At 36.2% G+C, this 18,653-nt stretch overlaps 1 protein-coding gene across 1 annotated transcript in view; it reads left to right on the forward strand.

The window, feature by feature from the left end:
- B3GALT1 (beta-1,3-galactosyltransferase 1) overlaps positions 1 to 18,653 on the forward strand; it is a 503,874-nt gene that overhangs the window by 159,400 nt on the left and 325,821 nt on the right. The window contains exon 2 of the mRNA XM_038584724.1: positions 11,580 to 11,683. The gene's annotated coding sequence lies outside the window, so the exon portion shown is untranslated. The remainder of the gene's footprint in view (positions 1 to 11,579; positions 11,684 to 18,653) is intronic.

An 18,653-nucleotide genomic window follows, 5' to 3' on the forward strand; every position in this document is an offset into this window, starting at 1 on the left:
ATGCAAAAATCTACTCCCTCATTAAAAAACATATATATCCCACTCAAAACAAAATTTTGAAATTCCAAATTGTATACTCTCACTGAGATAATGGCTTCCTTAATTTTTGGAGCAACATGGAGCAATTTATTTCATGATCTATAATCCATGTTTAATGCTAATTGATGAAATGGAATCATGAAAAAAGAAGGAAATTAAGGAAGATGCAGCAACAAAGAAAGAGAAAAAAGATAAAGGGAGATGGCCAAACATGAAGAAAAGAAAAAAAAAAAAAAGACTTTCTTCTGATTTTTAAAAAGCCTCTCTTAAGTAAGTATTGTAGTTCCGTAAATAATTCTGTCTGCAAAAGATAAAAGGAGCAGATTGGCCAATTACTTTCAAACTGTTTGATCACATCCATGTTTTCATTAATTATTCAAGCTTTAGGACTCATCAAAGAATCCTAATGTAAAACTCAAGAGGAGGAGCAAAAGCTAAGACACTGGCGAATGCTTTTTATGTTTAAGAGTTCTCCCACTTATGAGCATATGTGCTTTTAAATGTTGGGATGATTTAAACCTCATACGTGGGAAGGAGGTTGACGGGTTAGCCTTTTGGAAAAAGGGAAAGAAGGACATAAATTAAAGGTGCTTAAAAAGTCATGTCAGCGAGTAGAGCTAGAGGTGTAGGATAAAATGACATCCTTGGCCTTCACATTTGTTGCTGCAGGCCATGCAATGTTGACCATATACAATAATGGTGCCTGAGTCTTTACATGAAAAATTGTTGCAAGGGCAGTTTAAGAATCTTAAGAAAAATGAAATGAGATGATTAGACAGAAGAAAGGAAAGATGATGCAGTGAGATCCTATAATAATGTGAGAGTAAGTTCCAGAGAAACATTTTTATGAAGTCTATAATGTATTACTTTAGTTTTATCCCGATTGTAAGTTATCAGACCATTTTATGGGCACTATAATGTCACCAGAAGTGCATGTCTAACAAAATAATAGAGTGCATTACCAATTCTTCTGTGATGACCACTGCAGAGAAACTATTAGACCCATTTGTCAATGTGCTTTGGTGTCTAATAGTTTTAAAAAATAGATGGTTGTGAACCCTATTCAACGTTTTAAAGATATTGTTTCTCCTCATACACAGTCCATTGAATCATCGGTGTTGAGTACCTCTATTTGTCCAAACCCATGCCTTTTCAGTAAGCTGATTGAAAAGTAAACAACAAAAACACATTTTGAATTACAGACTAGAAAATACTAACAGTGTGTGAATGGCATATGGAAAGTCTATTGTTTCAAACAGAAATGATATTTTTTTTACATTTTGGGTATTATGCCTAGAACATTAAAATCGAGTATATACAAAATAGATCTTCAAAATAGGAAAGTCTGCTTTGCAATAAAATAACTTAGAGGTCTGAGATAGTGAGGTGCATGCCTTTATAAAGAATTCCTTTACGATGGATGGATTTAGCAAGCTCTTTAAAAGCATAGCTTTAGATACTGTCTGTAGTTCTGTATTTACGCAAAGGAGTTTGCTTTACCAGTTCTAACTTCAGCCTTCATTGACTGATCTCATTGTCCTAATCCTTTATGATCCTAAATACACTACCCTTCACCTTTGCAACTCTTTTTGACAATTACTAAAATGGGTGAGTAAAAAAAAAATCCAAGGGAAAAGAGGAGAGAGAGAGAGGTTTTCCTAAAGCAAGAGTTACTGGTTTGCTTTCTGCCCTTGAATGAGTCGATTCTATCATTTGTTATAGGTGACTGAACTAGATGATCCATAAAGTGTCCCTGCTTGAGATCTACAATGCTATGATGGCTAAGTGAGGGCACTAAAATAAAAACTGTAAACAACAAATAAAAGCAAAAAGTCATGTGGAACCAACTTTCCAAAATTGCTTCCAATATTCAAAAACAGCTTTTTAAGTTAATATTCAGTGTTGCAGCATTTCAGATTGTATATCTTTAAATCCCAGATCTGCTACTTGCTAGCTCTGGGACCTTGGGCAGATCATCTTTTCCCTCCACAAGCCACAATTTCCTATTACCTACTCTGTTAAATAAGAATAATGATACTACTATATAGGTGAGGATTAAATAAGGTGGTGCAGGCAAACGTTTAGTACCAACTAAACGCTCAATAATGTTAGCATTTATTATTATTATCCAGATGTGTATTGGCAATGTTTAGCTTATTTTTCAGTTATTTATTAAAAAATATCCATGAATATTTTAAGTAGATTCCTTGTTGAGTGCTGAGCACAGTGCCCACATGGGGAGGGACGGGGATGGGGACGGGGGTGGGGGAGTGGGTGAGGATTCCATGACCCATGAGATCATATGGCATGAGCCAAAACCAAGAGTCAGAGTCTTAACTCACTGAGCCACCCAGGGGTCCCAGGGCGCCTCTTTATCTAGATCTGCCTAGGTGACATTTCTACCTACTACAGCTGACTAGTTTGGTGACGGGTAACTATCAAGTTTGTTTTTTTCTCAATTTCTAGAGTAGATGTGGGGGAGTCACCAGTGCAAGAGTCACTAAATATTTGTCACCGAACTCTAGAATTTCAATTCTAATATAGGTTCAGGGAATAGGCCAGCTATATTTTCTTATTCTCCTTTCCCTATCTCTCCTTTTCTAGTCCAAAAGGGATTTTTATTGGTATCACTTCTCTGTTTTATAGAAAAATTGCTCCTATGGCATCACTTATTTTTTTTCCTACTCTTTCCAAGACCTAAACTCTTACCTCCAAGTCCTCTAGGATTTGACTCTTGATATTTAAATCCAAGCTTTTGGATTTTTTTTTTTCCTTAAAGCTGCTGGTACTTGCAATTCAAAGCCTTGGTTTTAAAGACTGTTGTCTGTTGTCTGCACTGTTGACTTACAAAGGTCAAATTAATAGTTCAAAGGCCAAAAATGTGATTCTTTGTTCTCTCTGAATCAACCCTACCCTGAGGCATAGAGAAAGTATTCTTTGCTACTTAAATATAGTAGAAAAATAGAACTAAAAGAAATTGAAAAAAAATCAACACTTAGTTTAATAGCAAAGTACCGGGATCCCTGGGTGGCGCCGCGGTTTGGCGCCTGCCTTTGGCCCAGGGCGCGATCCTGGAGACCCGGGATCGAATCCCACGTCGGGCTCCCGGTGCATGGAGCCTGCTTCTCCCTCTGCCTATGTCTCTGCCTCTCTCTCTCTCTCTGTGTGACTATCATAAATAAATAAAAATTAAAAAAATTTAAAAAAAATAGCAAAGTACCCTACTACAGAAGGATAGTCACAATGAAATAAAATGATATGTGTACTAGCTCCATAAGGTAAAACAAAAACAAAGCAACAAATGTGCCATATATATGTATATATGAGTGTGTGTTTTATATATACACATATTATGACATATATGCATATTATATATATAATGTTTATGAGCAGCATATATCATCACAAACTTTTTAAAAATCTTTGACCGGGATCCCTGGGTGGCGCAGTGGTTTAGCGCCTGCCTTTGGCCCAGGGCGCGATCCTGGAGACCCGGGATCGAATCCCACGTCGGGCTCCCGGTGCATGGAGCCTGCTTCTCCCTCTGCCTGTGTCTCTGCCTCTCTCTCTCTCTCTCTGTGACTATCATAAATAAATAAAAAAAAATAAAAAAAAAATAAAAAAAAAATAAAAATCTTTGACCATGAGCATGATGTCTTGGTTGAATACTTCTAGCTATAAACATCAATTCATATATGGAATGCCTACTGTTGCAGAATTTCTTTTTCTTTTTTTTTTCTTTTTTTTTTTTTTTTCAGAATTTCTTTTTCTTTAGTGCCTAAAGTTCTTGGTTACACTGCTTTGAAGAATGAAGAGGTAGACCAGAGTGGTGGGCAGCAAAGCCAAGTTTTTGAGCAAAAGTACAAAGCTCTGGAAGAGGGAGAGGACCCAAGAGGGTTGCCAATTTGGCATTTAAATCTAGGGGGTTTTGTATGGGCTCTTTGGTGTGAGCTGCCACCCAATCAAGTTTTTGTCTACAGACTGTGGTCAACCTAGTTGTTCTCATGGGAAGGGTGAAGGGCTCCTTCCAGCCTGGTGTAGAATCCTTTTAAAGGTGGTTTCCTCTTGGGGGTTGGGGAGCTTGTCCGTGCCTGCCTTTCTTACAACTGTCCTAATTCCTTACTACTATATGCCAGGAACTGGGGATAAACAAATGAAAAACAATGGGCATGTTCTACTAAATGCTAATCTACTAAACGCTGGGAATTTCTCAGTCACCAAGTAACATCAAAAATCTTCAAACTTACATCCCACCGTGTAGAACCTCCCAAACCTTACCTTTCCAAGGTATTCAAAGCCACACCTGAATCTTCACTTGTTCTTTCTGGTGGTGGAGTTAATTGTATTTGGCATTTCCTTCACCACTGCAGAGAGTACTGTTAGATCCCCAAAAGAGTTGCCTCAAGTACACAATTTTAAGACTGATTTCTAAAAAAGAAGGCTCTTTTAAATAAATAATATGCAGAAAGGTGTTTTCTAAATAATTAAAACTTACTTCCCACTTAATGCCTATCATTTCTCAAGATGCAGCTCGTTTTTAGAAGACTAGGAAATGACTCATATAAATTTAAACAACGGAAATTTTATATATTTCCTTTCTTATTGGGTTTAAAATTGGATACAATATAAATTCATCTCTCTTTGCAGTCCTTTACTAGTAAAATTATCTCATAGTCTAATGAGATAGGCTATTGTCTATCTAATTTCTAATGTTTCTAAACTGAAATTTATAATATATCAAATCCTGAAAAGATTAATGGTATTTTGCAGCTATACAAGGGAGCTTTCAAAGGACTAGGTGGGTTTTTTTGGGTTTGTTTTTGAACAATGACATTTTTCTTAAGCCTTCTTTATTCTTTTAGTACATCATCTGATGGGAAATCCAGATGAATTAAAGATGATCATGAAATTTAAATAAATTAACTATTTCAGGACACCAGAACTTTATCTTTTAGAAAATATGTTTCCACAAATGCAAAATTTGAAACACACATTTTCCACAATATTTTAGGTCAGTTTTTCCTAAACTTGCATAATATATAGTGTCTTTTTAAGGGAAAAGCAAAAACAAGGACAAAAATATTCTCTTTGTGCCTCAGATATTAAATCATTTTTATTAAATTGTTACTTAAATATAAGGTATTTATGCCTATATCTTTTATGAAACATAATTACAAATAAAACACAAACAAATCTACAAATATGAGAAAATTCAATTTCACAATATTGGGTTTTAATGTAGCAGGAAATGTTTGGTTAAAATGAAATATTTGTTCACTACGTGAATATGGCATTGGCTTGTTACATACAAGTTCTTGTATCTAGTATGACAATATGGTGTGCAGTAAAATATTCTAATATTCTTCTAATATTTTGCTTGGGGAAACTCTTTTGGGATAGTATCTTCATTGTCTTTTTCTCTAACTCTGTTTTTATTAATAATTCCTGGTACCATGTATTTACAAACATGAACACTGGGTTCATATGAATATGTGACTGTAAAATACAGGTCTAGAAGACCCAAAAACCACTTAGGTTATTTCTTTAATTATTGTGGGAAATAAAAACACAAACATAAAAAAATTGTTAAAGGATAATTTTTTAAAAGGGCGAAGTCAAAACTATTATACAAGTATCAGAAAGGTGATTCTTTCATTCAATTATTAATGAGGAAATTAATAAGATGTTATGAACTCTCTCAATTGGGAATTCAAAATACCACATATACACAGTTGAGTCAGGAATGTTGAATCTACAAATAGATGTAAAACTGGCCTTTTCTCCTTGGGGGAAGTTTTCCCTCCACTAAATGGAATTTGCACATCTTTGGATAAGTATCATTTTAATTGTTCTCAGTAATCTATAATTTACAGCTTTATAAAATAATTCAAATTGCCCGCCAAAAGAATCAGATAGCCAAGAAGTGTGTGCTAGATAATGTCTCCTTTCCATAAAAGATGCTAAGTCTTCCTTTGGTCCATTTAACAATTTGTCCAGCCAGTATAATTAAGAAGAATATACAGACCCTATAGAACCTCCTTGGATCTCTATGGAAATCTTAGAGATCTCCTCAGCTCAGCTATTCCTCTTGAGAAATGATTTCTAGCTACAGATGAATGCCCCATCAAGCCCTTAGTCTTAAAGGTATTTGTAGCTCTCCATTCAAATATAAACACCAAGCAATCTGTTTGGATCAATGGAGTGACTTCTAAAGGATGAGAAATTCTGATAACTAACCCCAGATCTTTTATATGTGAAAATTTTGTCCAGTGGCAGAGTTACAATGGTAAGCCAATTTTTTTTCAATAAGAATGATTGAATTTTCTTTCTCTTCTTCTCATTTCTTTTTTCTTTTCCTTCCTTCCTTCCTTCCTTCCTTCCTTCCTTCCTTCCTTCCTTCCTTCCTTCCTTCCTTCCTTCCTGGGAGAACAATTACCACATACCAGGTACTGCATTAAGTATTTTATATATTTCATTAAATATCACAATAAGCCTATAGGTGTGTGTGTTTTATGAAATGAGGAAATTCTCCCTGAACTAATCGCACTTTAAATATTAAAGAAAAAGTTATTAGATGAAAAACAGGGCAAAACCAAATGTATATTTAATGAGATCTGTAATAATAATTAGGATAATATCTTAAGGACTTCGATGACACATGTTGCCCCAGAGTTAGAATCTCAGTCACTATTTATGGAACACATCCTAGTCCTTCCCACTTCATCTGGGAAACTGAGTGTCCAACTTACATTTTTTACATAGGGCTGTGTATGCATTTGTCACAATGCTTGCCAAATGGTATTAAATTATCTTTTTATCTGTTTATGTGTTCTTACCATCGTTAAACTGTGAGTTGCTGTAGAAGGGCCATGTTTATTCACGTACCTATAGTGACTTGCATGTTGACTGGCACATACTAGCAGCTAAATAAATACCTTTGAATTTGTCTAAGGTATGCATATACAATAAAGCTAATTCCTAAAATTTAACTGCTAGAATAATTCAGTTCTAATCACTAATTCCAAAGATTCTATTTCCTCTTTCAAAATATTTCAGTGTTATTATATAGATTTTAGTATTTAATAAGTCCATTGAGTCTGGAGATGTTTAAAATTTGCTCTAAGAACACATGACAGTCTTGTCTTATCAGATACAAGCCAACAAACAGAATGCCATGCTGTGACATCTCTTTGAGACTTAATGAGGAAGGAGGCTGTGACAATACAAAAAATCATTTAAAAATCATCTAGAATTTTGCACCACAATTATATATCTAATGGATTGAGATTGAGAAAATCTTAAGTGCCAGTATATATATAAGGTTCCTCAAATCTCCCAAACTCAACACCATCTTTCTTTCTTTAAAGTATTTCTTAAAATACCAGTGAATATCAAAGAATGACTAAGGAACTGGGAACACAGGGAGCTGATATTTACATTGGCAGAAAGAAAGAATAGCAACCAAGCTAAAGTGAGATTGGTAGAGTGAAAATTAGAGAAGGAAAAATTAAAGTAAAATGCTAGGAAAGTGTTCCATTGTGTTAACTATTCTAATCATCAAGCTATTTGGTTGGGGGATAAAAATAAAACATGGGATTTAAAAAAATGCATTACTTTGTCAAAATATACACATTCCTTAAATATTAAATATGTTAAAACTACATAAACAGGAACTGTAATTCCTAATTACCAGTAGAGGATTTCTTTTGAATTTGTCACTGACCAGAGTTAGAAAATAATAAAAGTGTCATTTGACAGTTTGAACTACAATCTGACAATATTTTCTGTGGATATATGGAATGGGTCTCATGTTTGAGAAAATTAATTAGAGTTCCAGTTACTTTAGAATTTTAGTGGCCATTCTTGGTGCTGCCAGGAGAATGCAACCGAAACCCTAAACTGGTCAGAGCCTGGGAAAGATGGTAGAAGTAAGAGGTTATGGATGTCTGTGTAATTAAATACAAATCATCCATTATCCATCATGGTCTTGGTTTAAAGTACACTTCTCATTTGAAGGCTAATTTTTTAAATACTATTTCTAGCATGTTTCCTCTTAAAGCAATCTTTAAAAAATCATGTTGGTTTTCTTCTAGATAGTTTCACAAATAAACAACAAAAATAGTCTTCTTTAGAAGGCTTGGAAATTCAATAATTATATGGTTCATGTTTCATTTATTTGTTTTTAAAATATATTATTTCATCTTTTTGATTTTATAAATGACTTCTCTCATTTTGGAAAGAATTTTGGACGACTAGGTTAGAAAACCATAGGGATGCCTGGGTGGCTCAGCGGTTGAGTGCCTGCCTTAGGCTCAGGGTGTGATCCTGGAGTTTCAGGATCGAGTCCCACATCCCTGCATTTGAGCCTGCTTCTCGGTCTGCCGCCTATGTCTCTGCCTTTCGTTCTGTGTCTCTCCTGAATAAATAAAGAAAATCTAAAAAAAAAAAATAAAATAAAACCATAAAAAGGAACAAGATGATTTTTTTATACTAGTTAGACAAAGGAAAATTTTCATATGCTTTAAAAATTTGATTGTCGGGATGCCTGGGTGCCCAGCAGTTGAGCGCCTGCCTTCAGGCCAGGGCGTGATCCTGGAGTCCCATTGGGCTCCCTGCATGGAACCTGCTTCTCCCTCTGCCTGTGTCTCTGGCTCTCTCTCTCTCTGTGCCTCTCATGAATAAATAAATAAAATCTTTAAAAAAATTGGATTCCCACAGAGGGACTTCATTTAAAAGTGTGGTCAGGGGTGGTGATAAGGAAGTGGCATTTACCTAAAAGTACTTTATGTTGGAATGCTTATGGTTATACTTTGCTCGTGGTTATACTTTGTATATCGAATACTGTACCTATCACAAGCTTGGATTTATGGTGAGTATGCATAATGCTGTTGTTGGGAGAGCCTGCAAATCCCTCCTTGGCAGCAGAGTCACCAGAAGTAGATGCACCTGTCTTCCCAGCTGGGATTTGCTCATGGGAAAGAGGGTCATTTAACACCATGTTGTCCTCATGGACAGCTGTATGTATAAGCTGCCGTAGGGTGTGGAAGACCTAAATTCAGTTTTAAAAAAAGACTTTAATGTCCAAATGAAATTTGACATGAAAAATATTTTGATGTTTTGATTCAGTCAATTTAGAGAATATTTAGGCTTGGTTTAATAGAAAAACATTATTTAGTTTGCTTTAGTCTGATTACTCTAACAGCTTTTAATGACTGAGTGAACACCAATATTTTCAGCTCAGCTTAGCTTGGGGTTTAGCATAAAATAGTTCATTCTGTTTTGATGCAAGTTCTTACGTAAAACATGGACCTTCTCTCAGTGCTGCAGCCATAACTCTTTCTCTTTGTCCATTTTAATTGTCTATTTTCCTCCACCAGACTCTAAGCTCCACAATAGAGGCTGTATCTCTTTTGCTAACCATCATTTTTTCTAGCATGCTGCCATTGTGCTAACTCTGGATATATTTATGTGTAATAAATCTTTGTTAAGTAGATCCATAAATGAAAGAATGAAGAATTACTTTTCACTGGCCAGGAAGGAGGTGAAGACTCCTTCCTACAAAGTAGGTGATCTCTGAAAATCACTCCAAAACTGAGAGATCTCTTTGAGTCCCTTTTTTTTTTATTTTTTATTAAGGTATTTACTTATAATATAATTTATAGTAAAATGTAGATTTTATGGGCACAGGTCCATGGAGTTTTTTCAAATGTTTCTACTTACATAAGCAACTATCTCAATCCAGATACAGAATTTTTGAAGCCCCTGGGTGGCTCAGTCAGTTGACTCTCAGTTTGGGCTCAGGTCATGATCTCAGGGTTGTGAGAGCGAGCCCCACTTTGGGCTCTGCACTCAGTGCAGAGACTGCTTGTCCCTCTCCCTTTGCCCCCCCCCCCAATAAAATCTTAAGAAGAAATACAGAATTTTTCCATTATCCCAGAAAGTGCTCTCCTACCATTTTCCAGTTAATCTCTCACAACACTGTTCTGATTATCATCATAACCTCTTTTTTGCCTTTTCTGGAGCTTCATATAAATATAACCATAACTGAATAAAGTATGCACTTGTTTTGTCTGTAATAATAAGATTAATAAGGAAGGGCTGTGCTATTTTAAAAAGCTGCTGTATGACTCTTACTTGGAGGATTTATTGTCCTGCCTATCCCATTCTCTAACCATTTGCTCTTTAAGAATTTCGAAGATAGGGGCGCCTGGGTGGCTCAATAGGTCAAGCATCTGCCTTCAGCTCAGGTCATGATTCCAGGGTCCTGGGATGGAGCCCCATGTCCGACTCCCTGCTCAGCGTGGAGCCTGCTTCTCCCTCTCCCTCTGCCTGCCACTACCCCTGCTTATGCTTTCACACACTCTCTCTCCCTCTCAATAAATAAATAAAATCTTTTTGAAAAAGAATTTCAACGATATACAGAATAAGATTCTTAGAAGTAGAGTTCAGAAGTACCATCAAACTTATATTATTGTAACTGTGGGCCTCTATACACAGATTGACAAATCAAGCTGATCAAGAGAGGCATATTTTAGGGGTGGGAATGCAGCCTGTCTTCCTGACTTCTCTGAGCTTTACACAGCACTACACCATCGGTTTCACTTATCCTCGAGACAGTTCTATGGGTAAACATATGTATGGGTAATAAATGGGAGAGGTTAAGAAAGAGCTCCAAAATTAGGTATTTCCACTAAAAGTCTTCTTTAAAATGTATTTTCAGTAACATATAGCTCTTTGTGGCGTAGAGGATGGTGTTTGAGTAGAATTGCAAAGGAGGTTTGCAAAGAACTGTAGTCAGTTTGCAGGCAGTGGAAAGAGGCTTGCCAACTGAAGCCTGTAGAAAATGGATTCATCGAATTAGAGCAGTCCATGATCAACTGCCAGAGACGGCTTATTTTCTTTGCTCATTCCAAAAAAAAAAAAAAAAAAAAAAAAGAATGCCTGAAACTTTGTGGTGAGGGAAGGCTATCTTATAGAACATACTGGCAGAGAGCACTTTTTCACTGGCTCAGGTCAGTATTATAGACGTGATGCAGTACTTAGGGCTCTGGTAGAGATCTTTAGGTCAGAAAAAAATTAGGCATAGGAGATTAGGGACCAAAACGTGTTAGTTTATTTCATCAGAGTAGAGCAATGAAACAGCTTTAGCAAAGCCTCAGACAGGACTAGCTAAGCCTAACAATTTTCAACTTCTTTTGCAGAAACGTTTGCTATTACTAACGAGATCAAGGAATAAAATCGTGATCTAGGGAAAGGAAGTAAATAATCATGAAAAGTAGTAAATATGATGTTATAACAAGGAAAGACTCCATTCATTCAAAGCCGGATGAGGGGGAGATTATAAATGATTTGAGAGGAAGAGAATTCCTTCTTCAAGTTAAGTGTTCTGTAAATGCTGATTAGTTTGTACAAGATGGCTTGAGGCAAGATATGTGGCAATTTCATGAAGTGGCAAAAAGAGAATCTGAACTTGAAAAAGAATGTTAATATTAGCTGAAGCGTACCAAGGTTATTTTTAATGTATTTTTCTTCCCCCTCAGACCCGGTAGAGACACTTCAAGAGCTGCTTAATCCCGGAGTGGAGGGAGTGTGTAAAGACCCTGACGCTTTACCCTGAGACAAGTTCAGAAGTTTTCCTTGTAGGGTAAGAGATGATTCCTACTTTTGGTTTTGTTGTCTTTGAAAATTAATGAAATTGTGAGGTGAAATGAGTTGGTATTCACAGAAGTAGTAGGATGCTCTGAATTTGTTTATAGCTTTGTAGTAGCTCGTGCCTTACAGCCTTTCGTGTGAAACATGTTCAGAAAAAATTCCTTGGGCAGGTATCATCGTTATGTTCGAAATAGGATGTCATGTAGAAACAATGGGAATTGCAAAACACCAATCTAACAATTTTGATTTAAAACATTATTAGCAGAGATTCTCTAGTCAGGTGCTTCTCAGCCTTTTTCTTATCATGCCCACATAGAAAAGGACAATACTTCTGCGAGAGATGGCAGAGGCTGCTTACTACCAGAGACCGCTGGCCCTGGTCATCAGACCAGACCCAGAACAGCTCCAGGGCCGAAGGGTTTGAATCTCAGTACGTCTGTAAACCATTATTTGGGGGAGCTCTATCCTTTTTGAAAACACTAAAGTGTCCCCAGCTTTGTCTGCATCTCAATGACTGGAATCTGGGTTTAGACGAGTTTCTTTTACAGAAAAAAAACAAAACAAAACAAAACAAAACAAAACTCTGGGTCCCCAATTTTCATATGAAGTTAACTTGATCTAAATAAAGATTGACCAATATCCCTGACTTTATATCAAGAAAATTGAACCTAAAATAGTTTCTTCATCCTTTCTGTTAGTACAATAATAAAGAATCTCTCCCCTAGAGAATCCACAGGTACATTTCAATTCTGGCAAGGCGCCTTGTTGTCCTAGGGCTCTGGGGAAGTTGACAAAATCTGCCTTAATAGTCACGAGGGCTCCCCTGAGTCTGAGATGTGCATAGCTCAGGTCTCACTTCAGTATTTGGTTTAGGTTGAGTAAGGTTGTTAGCTGTCTTTGTTATTATTTAAAAAGAAAAAAAATCGCAAATGTTCAACAGATTGGGGGCCTGATTCAAACTCAGACTGAATATTGCAGAATTATGGGTTTCAGGCTAATGGGACATGGATACTCTCTGGTATTTCTTCTTGCCTTATTCCAATATTATCACAGGTACCAACATAATGATGATTTCAAGAATAAAGTGGTAACAACAGGGATGAGATGCCCAGTTCTATCACCATGAAAGACCGGCACAAAATACTGTTTAGTCACAATATTAGAAGTTGTCTTATCTTACCAGGATTTTTGCCTTGATTTGGTTTGGTTTGTTTTTAAAACCTTTAGTGTCTTTGGCTTTGCTGTTTTTGTTTTGTTTTGTTTTTTAATTTTTAGTTAACAATTTTTTTAGAGTAGTTTTAGGTTAACAGAAAAATTAATTGGAAACTATAGAGAATTCCTACATATCCTTCCCCAAAGCACATAATTCCCCCTATTAGTAACATCTTGTATTAGTATGGTGCATTGTTATAATTAATGAACAAGTATTGGTAGGTACATTATTATGAATTAAAGTTCATTACTTGTGTGAATTTACTCTTTTTATCGTCCATTCTTTGGATTTTGAAAAATGTATAATGACGTATTTCCATTGTTGCTATATCATATAGTGTATCATCTAGTACTATATAGGACATAAAATGGAAAATACAGAATATTTTGACCACGCCCAAAATTTCATGTACTTTCCCTATTTGTCCTTCCCTTCCCTCCCTAAAACCTGGCAACTTCTGATCCTTTTACTACCTCCAGAATTTTGACTTTTCAAGACTGTCATGTAATTGGCAATCATACAGAAGACAGCCATTTCAGACTGGCTTTTTCCACTTAGCAATGTTTCACTTAGCTTTGTCTTTTTGTGGCTAGATAGCTCATTTCCTTTTATTGCTGAATAGCATTCCATTGTATGAATGTACCGTAGTTTGTTTATCCATTTTTTATTGAAGGACATCTTGGTTTCCTCCAAGTTTGACAATTATGAAAAAAATGCTGCTCTAAATAGTTCTCTGCAGACTTCTGCATGGACATAAGTTTTCAACTTATTTGGGTATATTTCAAGGAGTGTGATTACTGGATCATATTGGTATGAGTTCCTTTAATTTTGTGAGAAACCTCCACACTGCTCTTCAAAATGGCTGTGTCATTTTGCATTCCCAATGAACAAGAGCTCTCGTTGCCTTACATCCTTACCAGAATTTGGTATTGTCAACGTTTGAATGTTATTCTAATAGATGAGTAGTGTTTTCTCATTGTCTTAGGTTTTTAATATGATGTATCACAAGAGAGATTGTGACTGCCCAGAATATTCTGAACACTTAGCCCCTAGAAATTTCTTTAGTATTTAGTGTTTTCATATGGTGATGAAAATGATTAATAATATGGGTTTTCCCCTGGTAACATCCACTGTGATAATGTATTTTTATGAGATGAAAGTGTATGTACACTCAAGTGTATATTTATGTGTATCTGTGTATCTGTGTATGTCTACTATTTTCTATTTTTCTTAAAGGAGATCATAGGCAAAGACTTTTCTAATAATATACCATTGAAATGAAAATATGCAGAGTAAATCAAAGATATTTTTGTTTCTAAAAATGAAGTATGAGTATTCTATAGATCCTGATACTATAACAGGCCGTGCTTGATGTTAATATAAAGCTAGCTTTCTGGCATGAGTAAGCCATTTCAAATTAGGCATTCCTAGATTTTTCATTCCGTTAAGTCCCCCCATGTAGATATAGCTATAGGAAGAAATTCCTCGTTGTCCTTCCAAGTTACAATAATTTTTCTGTGGGCATGATGCATGTTTATGCTTCAGATTTGATTATATGGCTTTGTAAATACATCTGAGGAGATAAGGGCAGCCCGGGTGGCTCAGAGGTTTGGCGCCGCCTTCAGCCCAGGGTTTGGTCCTGGAGACTCGGGATCGGGTCCCATGTGAGGCTCCCTGCATGGAGCCTGCTTCTCTCTCTGCGTGTGTCTGTGCCTCTCTTTCTCTCTGTGTCTCTCATGAATAAATAAATAAAATCTTTAGAAAAAAAAATCTGAGGAGATAAACTCCCATTCTGGAGGGTGACCTTCTCAAGTACAAGGACTACTCCTTCCATAACTCTGTCTTTAAAACATAGCACAATGCCTGTGTCAAAGGAATAATCTTCACAATACTTGTTAAAGTAAGGAGAGTGGAGTTTTGCAGAGGGGACAGAGATGGGGCTCCATTCGTAATATAACCAGGACAAGGAGGGATCTAGAGCCAAGGATTAGAGTGAGGATTAGAGGATAGAAAATTGCTGAGGCAAGGGAAATTCTCACTAGACTGAACCATAGGATTCTCACTGAAGGCAGGCCAGGGGGCTAAGATATAGAGGATGGAGGATAAATTTGATCTAATATCAAGGATCATCAAATACCAAGGGACGAGGGGTCTCACTAAGTGAACTCAGCAGTATTCTTGCTAAAAATGGACTAAGCAGGCCAAAGAGAGAAACCAAAATTAGAGCTTAGTTGAGAAGGGGATTTGGTCCAGGACAGAGTCTTTGTCACCTGACATCTAGTAGAATTTTAGTGAACATGTATTATGGTATTATATAGATGTGTTTCTAACAAATACTATAGAAATCTATTAACGAAGTCCTAAAGACAACAGGCAGGCATTATGATTTAACAAAAGAGGAAGATATCTTTAAATCATCTAAGTAATTTTGTGTAATGTTCAAGTGTAAGCTATTAAACAGAGCATGGATCTGTTTAAAAAATTAAATGACTAATATACATGAGCAGTTTCTAAGTGCAAAGCAGAATCTTAACGATGACAGAAATGTGCAGATAAAGTAGACATGTTCTTACTTTCTAAAAATAATACACTTTAGTGGAGGAGGGTTGGGGGAGAAGGGAAGAATTGTGTTGTATTAGTGACAAAGATTAAATATATATACAAATTTTATAGAGAAATAGAATAAAATGGATCTTAACCCTAGGATGTACCTTAAATTGGACTAAACTTTTTTTTTTTTTAAGATTTTATTTATTTGAGAGAGAGCTGACCGAGAGAGAGAGCATGAGCAGGGGGAGGGGCTGATGGAGAGAAAGCCCCACTGAACAGGGAGCCAGATGCAGGGCTCACCTTAGGACCCTGGGATCATGACCTGAGCCCAAGGCAGATGCGTCACTGACTGAGCCACCCAGGCACCCCTAAATTAGACTCAATTTTAAAACTAGATTGCAAATTCATTGACATTGTAGTACATGGAAACTTGATTTTCTAAACATTGGCATGCATAAAAATTACCATGAGTCTTTGTTTAAATTTTATTCTCTTAGGCGCCACACCACAGTATCTGAGTAATTTGAAGGATCAGTGATTTTTCACTCTTAACAAGCACTCCAGGTTATTCTGTTACAAGGACCTGTGGGCTATGCTTTAAAGAATGCTGATCTGTACCATTTACAATTTTCCTCCCTGTTGTGTGGTTGATGTTAGAAAGTACCCCCTGAGAAGAGGGTGGTAGAGAGATCAGCCCAAATATAGGAACCAAAAGAATGTGCCAGCAAGATTAATTTCATGGCCCCTTACACTGGTGTGGTTGAAGGAGGATTGTCCTACAAGTCTGAAAATGAGAGAGCAAACTAATCAGAGACACCAGCACAAAAACTATGTCCGAGATTAGAACATTTTTAGAAAGAATGAAATACATATTTTGTTAATAGAATAAATATTTTCTAAATAGATAAAATATAGTACAATTACATCAATATTCAACAAATTATTTATTTCAAAGATATGAGTTATGATATCTGTAATTATAGGGGAAATGATAAATACCCAAGAAGTACAAAAGTGACTAAGTTAATTAGTATCACTATCCCAATGTAATATAATTTTCACTGCTTTAAAGAATGATGTTATTTAGAAAGTATCTAACATATGTGATATAAAAAGAAAAATGAGAAAGGATATGACTGTTTATGCATAATATATGTTTGTATATGTGGTGAAATTTCACGTGTTTTGAATTCTAAAATTTTCTTAGGTATTATATGTTAGTCACAAAATCAAATACTAGAATCCAATGATATCTAGAATCAGATGCTTTGGTCATGAATTTTTATTTTTAATAGTGGTAAATAATAATTTAAAATATTATTAAATAATATTATTTAAAATAAATAATTTTTTACTTTTGGCCAGACCCACCATCTTCTAGTAATTTACTGAAATAACCAATACAAAGGGAAGAGGATAGACACCTGATATATATGCTCTAGGTCTTTTAGGAAACATAGGGTTGCTTCCTTTGGCTGTATACATGCCAATCTGCAAGAAAGGTGATATTATAGGGACGCCTGGGTTGCTCAGTGGTTGAGCATCTGGCTTCAGCTCAGGGTGTGATCCTGAGATCCCAGATGGAATTCCTCATCAGTCTCCTAGCAGGGAGCCTGCTTCTCCCTCTATGTCTCTGTCTCTTTCTCTCTCTCTCTCTGTCTCTCTCTCTCTCTCTCTCTCTCTCTCTGTCTCTCATGAATAAATAAATAAATCTTAAAAAAAAAAAAGGAAAGGTGATATTTTAGTTATCAAGGGGATGGCACTGTTCAAAAAGGAATACCCTACAAATGTTACCATGACAAGACTCGAAGAGTCTATAGTGTTACACTGCATGCTGTTGGCATTGTAAACAAACAAGTTAAGGGCAAGATTTTTGTCAAGAGAATTAACATATCTACTGAGCATATTAAGCCCTCTGTCTAGAGAGCTTCCTGAGTAATCAGAAGGAAAATGATTAGAAAAAGAAGGAAGCCAAGGAGAAACTTACTTGGGTTCAACTAAAGTGCCAGCCTGCTCCCTCCAGAGAAGCACACTTTGTAAGAACCAATGGAAAGAAACCTGAGCTGCTGGAATCCATTCCCTATATGAAGCCATGGCTTGATAAGTGAAAACAAAACAAAAAAAACCTCTGGACTGTAAAAATGTTTCTTTTAGTTGAGTAGAAGTGCGGTATGCTTCCCTCAAAGAAATATCTAAGACAAGATAACAACAACAATAAAAATCAAAAAACAAAAAAGTAAATAATTTTTAAGTAAAAAGGTGTTTTGAAATTATGTTATTAGTAAGCTTCAGGTAAACTCTAAAGCTAAAGCAGTGATACCCCCACTTGGCCAATTATTAGAATTGTATGGGGGACTTTTTGAAAACATGGATTCCTTAGATTCTGGACAAGTAGTCACATTTCTGCAGTTCTGAGTTTAGCTTTGGATTCTGAATTTTTTGAGTACTGTATTGATGGCCTTATTGATTAGCAAAGGTTGGTGACCACTGTTGTGGGAAAGACAATTATGTCTTCAAGAATTTCTGCAGTGATCAATGTATGACCAAAAAATGCAAGTCAAAATAATGTCAAATTCTAGAATGTTTCATGTATATAACATAGTAAATAAAGTAGAAGTTTAGAGAAGAGGAAGAATAACATGAAGAGGATTACATGGGAGGACTTCTTGAACAAGAACCTCGTAAGCGTCGGTGGCAGAGATAGAGTAAATGCTGCAGAACTGTCATCATCTTAGCAACCTTCATGTTAAGATGCAGAGTGATGACACTGTGAGACACTTGGAGGTGTCAGTAACACAGTTGGCCCATTTGAGAATGCCAGCTCTTTCATCAATCCAATCTCTGCATCCTTTCCCCAGAGGCCCAGGGCCCTTTCAGGCTTTTCCTCCCAAGCTGGATCTTGGTTTTGAGGCAAGGGCTGACTCTGCTTGAAGAGGCTTTTCAGCACTCCAGGATGGGAAGGCATGTGAAGCCTATAAATCAGTGTTTCTTAAGGTGAGGAAAGGCACATCAGAATATTTGTGCAAAGACAAAATTTTTGTTATTTATGTTTAAGGGATTATGGCTGTTAAAAGACAGAGAATTAATCACAGAGTAAGATGAAGTTGAATGTTTACCAATAGATATGGTTTGCTTTCCCAGAACATGAAAGGTGCAGTTGAGAGTCATTTCAGTGACGGGGACCTCATACACCCAAGTC

The sequence above is a fragment of the Canis lupus genome, chromosome 36, assembly GCF_011100685.1.
Source record: "Canis lupus familiaris isolate Mischka breed German Shepherd chromosome 36, alternate assembly UU_Cfam_GSD_1.0, whole genome shotgun sequence".
In the NCBI taxonomy this organism is placed as follows: Eukaryota; Metazoa; Chordata; class Mammalia; order Carnivora; family Canidae; genus Canis; species Canis lupus.